Raw genomic sequence first — 5,369 nt, 5'->3', positions numbered from 1 at the left:
TTTTTGGTTTTTTTTTTTTTTTTTTTTTTTTGCACGTCACATACAGTATACTTTACAGTGTGAGTCATATATGATCTTACCACAGTTTCTCCAGTTTACAGTGAGGATCCTGTAGTACACCAGAAAGCAGCTTCACTGAATCTCCTAGTTTATTCCTAGACAGATTCAGTTCTCTCAGGTGTGAGGGGTTTGATCTCAGAGCTGAAGCCAGAGCAGCACAACCTTCATCTGTCACACCAGATGCTGATATTTCATTTTCCAGCAGGATTTGGCACCTGCCCACACTGCCAAAAGCACCAAAAGTTGGTTAAATGACCATGGTGTTGGTGTGCTTGACTGGAAATATATTATTGTCAAGAGGAAAATGAGAAACAAGAGACCAAAAAATGCAGATGAGCTGAAGGCCACTGTCAAAGAAACCTGGGCTTCCATACCACCTCAGCAGTGCCACAAACTGATCACCTCCATGCCACGCCGAATTGAGGCAGTAATTAAAGCAAAAGGAGCCCCTACCAAGTATTGAGTACATGTACAGTAAATGAACATACTTTCCAGAAGGCCAACAATTCACTAAAAATGTTTTTTTTATTGGTCTTATGAAGTATTCTAATTTGTTGAGATAGTGAATTGGTGGGTTTTTGTTAAATGTGAGCCAAAATCATCACAATTAAAAGAACCAAATACTTAAACTACTTCAGTCTGTGTGCATTGCATTTATTTAATACACGAGTTTCACAATTTGAGTTGAATTACTGAAATAAATGAACTTTTCCACGACATTCTAATTTATTGAGATGCACCTGTATGTTTGATGGATCATTGGACTGAGATCTAAAATGTCACATATCACAAAACATGATCATAAAACATCCAAAGTTTCATTCAAGCAGGATACATTATATTTATTATATGCACTGTATCTGTATTTTATGCAAAATCTGTCTTAAATGACATTGTGAGTCATATATGATTTTACCAGTTTCTTCAGTTTACAGCAAGGATCATCCAGTCCAGCAGAGAGCAGGTTCATACCAGAATCTCCTAGTTTATTCCACGACAGATCCAGTTCTCTCAGGTATGAGGGGTTTGATCTCAGAGCTGAAGCCAGAGCAGCACAACCTTCATCTGTGACGCCACAATCTCTCAACCTGTAGAGAGATGAAAATCATTCATGTGAAACACTATCAAACAGCTATCAAAAAAAGCAATCAAAAAACTTGCAATTCCATTATAATTTAATTAATTCATACCATGAGAAAAAAAATGCACATGCATTTCTAAATGTCAATTTATCCAAGTTGCACGGGCAAATAAAAAATAAAAACACAAATAAAAAATGTTAAGACTGGATTAAATGACCATTTATCTATTAATTGAGGAAATTGTAATTGTATTGTAATTGTGTAAAAATGTAATTATTGTATTAATACATTTAACTTTAACTTTAACTGGTTGAACATGATTAAAACTAATCCTCATGCTGGACTGTGAACTGACAGATAGTTCGTGTGTTTTAATGTAAGTCTGAGTCTCGCTCTTCTCATTCCAGATGCCCTTCTGTAAAATTAAAAAACTCAAAATATAAATAACCAAAAAATATAGTTAATAACTACTGTGACGAGCGTCCCGAAGCTTCATCAGCGTCGCCCTGGAAACAAGCGAGGAGCACCTGGCCATCATCATCACAGGCTGATCGGTCACAGCTGCACCTCATCAGGCGGCGGCTACATAAGCCACGCAAGCCCTGCCATCTAGGAGATTCCTCCATGAGACTGAGCACTAACTCGCCCTCTCATTTTTCCCACAGACAGCAGCGTGTGACCGACCAGCCCCACAGGAGCACTGCACGGACCCTCTGCACTGGGAAGACGGAAGAGAGCACTCACGGCACCGGAGCACCTACCTGGACCTTTCTCACTAGCACCCATCACCCCAATAAATCCACCCTCCGGGGTATTGATTGAGATTACTTGTCGTGTGATTCTTCACCCCGTTACACTACCTTGTAGATATCAATTGTTGTCTTCAAAAGTGTGTGTTCAAGTATGCTGCTGTTTTGCTCAATTAACTGATTCATCAGATTTGAGGAGATTTGAGCTGCTGTATATATGAGCTGCTTCTCCACTTGTTTGGTTGCTCTTGATTTCTGCTTGCTCTTTTATGCCAGATGAGAAATATTTAAATTTCTTCTCTATGTTAATTTTGACATTTTTAACTGGAAAACCTGAATTATTTATATGCAACTTCTCTGCCTTTGTTTGAATGCCTGAAGAAATCTTTTACAGCGTCTCTGTATTGAAAACACATCAAAATGCTGACCACTAAAATAATAGCTACAGCACTGAAGATTTATGAGCTTTTAACTTTGATTTTCTTAATGTTTTAACAGTAAAGTGATTGTTCTCAGTGATACTTACTGAACTGATCTGGACTCTTTAATCACAGGCAGCAACTTCTGAAGAACTTTCATATTTTTTCCGGATTATTCTGTTCTTCAACAAACTTATCAAGACAAAACTCTTGCTGTCAGAGCTGCTTCTTTTCTGTTTCATTAGTCCTTGTAAGAGAATCTGATGAGACTCCACTGACAGACCCAGAAGGAACCGCAGGAAAAGATCCAGATGTCCATTTTTACTCTGTAGAGCCTCATCCACAGCTCTCTGATGCAGCTCAGATAATGAAACCTGTTTTGATGAATTGAGTTGAAACCAGTCCTTCACTTTAGACCACAAACTCTGTTTCGTGATTTGGTCAAACACATTTCTGTTGTGCTGCGTCGCTGTTCCCTCATACAGACGCTCAAACTTCTTCATCAGATTTGATCTAAACGTGTTGAGGACTTCATGCCTGGAAAATTAAAATACTACATTATTACATGAGTTACAGAGGTAAATGTACGGAACAAAAAATAATTTTTGTTTTCTGTGTAATGAGACACTGAACATATCATAGGGTTTATGAAATGTGTCAGTTATTAATGATGTATTTGAGTAATGTGTGATGATGCACTGCATTAAATCCCACAGTTTACCTCACACCAGAATACGTGCTGTCTTGTGGTTGATTCATAGACTGGTCCTATTTCTCACAGACGGGTTTTGTTTCTGATCTGGGTGGCAGGATTGACCTTGAATCAAGAATCAAACACTCTGACATTGGTGACATTTTTCTCATGACCTTAATAACAGTTGTGACTTTATTAAAAATGCACTTGCTCAAGGTCACAACTGTAAAAAATAAACACCATTTAAATAAATGTAAATAATTAAATAATTCTACTCTGTTCTCTATATCTGCTCGTTGTCATTAGATTTACTGCATTTCCTAGCCAGACTTCTGCTCATATTTATTTATTATAGTGCTGTGTAATTACGACAGTTTAATTTATAATATTCTACTATAATCAAATCTTTTACAAAAATATAATACTTGAGGTTGAACCGTGTGTCATCTCTCTTAAAATTAACTGGAGGATCCAAAGAAGCGTCACTCTTCATAGACACACAGCTGTGCTCTGGTTCTGATTTCTTCTGGTGAACTGAACTATAACAGAGAGAGATTAAAGGTACACTAAGTACTTTCATAGACGTGTTTCTATGTGTGAGCAAATGTTACAATATCAGATGAAAAACTGAAATAATCACATGATAAAACACCATAATATTTCTGGGCTCTGGTTCTGATCTCTTCTGATGAACTGAACTATAACAAATAATACTTTGAATTACTGTATTTATATTAAATTTGATTAAAGGGGTCATTTCAAAATAATGTTATTTTTAGCAGCATCATATGACCCCTTTAAAATTGTGATCTTTTCATTTTTACTATGTTGATACAGAAACCATAAACTAAAGTTCTTTCATAGACTGTCTGCCATAATAACTAATATGAATACCATAATAACATGAATACCTAATATAAAACAAAAACACAATATAAATATGACACACAGCTCTGGCTCTGATCTCTTCTGCTCAACAGATTTAATGATGACATTAATTTTAATAAAGGACCTTTAAAAAAATCACTTAATAAGGAGGCTCTATGGTCTTATTGTTTTAAATAAAAATATAATTTTTAACTTGTCAAAAATAAAAAAGTTGGCGGAAGGCCATCTTTCATATGAGTAGTTATTTAATATAGTGTGTTTTCAAAGTACCTGCATCCTGGAGAAAGCTCTTGATCTCGGGGCGTTCGTGTGTTTGACTTTAACTAGAATAACATTAGATTAATGTCTTACCACTGAATGAGGACTTGCTTCTCCTTTAGTCAGGAAACAAACACTTCTGGTTAACATCATGTTCTCTTCAATTAGACGAGTCAAATCTATCCGAAATCACAATATTTACTCTCGGATATGTATTAATAATAAGTAATTACTCAATAAAGAGAGCAATAAACGAATGTTAGTCAGTAAAACCAAACGACCGTTAATTTTTGAATTACGCGCCTTTCTGTGGAGGACTGGAGAAGCGCGCGCAGATCAGAGGCGCGCAGTAAAGAAAGATACACGCTTTTTATTTGGTTCCCAGAAAATAACTATCATTCATCATTCAGCAGCGGCGATCAGTTCACCGCACTCCGGCTGATAGTACGTCAGGATACTGACGGCCTTCTTCTTCAGATGCTGCAGGAGTTCTGATGACAACCTCTGCTTCATCTCTAGCAGCTCCTGGAGGACAAACGTGAAGATCAGCTTTAAACATCATTTACTGCATCAGCACACCATTAAAGCACAGTGCTGGCTTCAACGCAAGCTGTACTGACAAAATATTAACCAAAATCATTTTATCCTCCCTTTTTGTTCCACAAAAAACTATTTTACTGCAAACACTGAGCATATCAAGTTATAAGAGTCTATTTTCAAAAGTGTGCATTTTAAGATTTATTGCATTATTATTAGTAGAATCTCCTTTGAACAGAACAGAACATTCCTTAAGCAGAAGCTAAGGAGTCTCCTCTCAACCTCTCAAGTGCGAGTCGTAAAACTGAACCGTGGTCAGCTCAGGCGCCAATTGTCTCAAATAGTTCCTGTCCCGCTCGGCTTATCTTTGCAAGAAACACAGGAAGAGTGTGATTCACAAAACCACCACCTGGGTCTGCAAGCACTGAGACAGCAATAACTAACCCCTGCATCTGGACTAATTTAAGCAACAGAACTTCAGTGTTGTCTCGTGACTGGCTTCAGCATAAATAAAAATCTAATAAACAACAGAACAAAGAACGTTGTATCTGGAAATGTTCCAGCGACAGACACTCCTGGACCCCATGACCATTTAACGCATAAATCGATAATCCGATAAACAGAAAGCGACAGATTAATAACTCCATGTCCGAGCGAGAAGAATAGCAGGTCTACACCGCAT

The 5,369-nt window shown here is 37.2% G+C and overlaps 1 protein-coding gene across 1 annotated transcript in view; it reads right to left on the bottom strand.

Annotated features, from left to right (window-relative positions):
• LOC107665910 (ribonuclease inhibitor-like) overlaps positions 1-4,302 on the bottom strand; it is a 60,770-nt gene extending 56,468 nt beyond the window's left edge. The window contains exon 1 of the mRNA XM_016456974.1: positions 4,244-4,302. The gene's annotated coding sequence lies outside the window, so the exon portion shown is untranslated. The remainder of the gene's footprint in view (positions 1-4,243) is intronic.
• Positions 4,303-5,369: the final 1,067 nt, after the last annotated feature.

Source organism: Sinocyclocheilus anshuiensis, unplaced genomic scaffold (genome assembly GCF_001515605.1).
Source record: "Sinocyclocheilus anshuiensis isolate Anshui unplaced genomic scaffold, SAMN03320099.WGS_v1.1 scaffold1205, whole genome shotgun sequence".
Taxonomy (NCBI): Eukaryota; Metazoa; Chordata; class Actinopteri; order Cypriniformes; family Cyprinidae; genus Sinocyclocheilus; species Sinocyclocheilus anshuiensis.
This window is presented reverse-complemented; position numbering and strand designations above follow the sequence as displayed.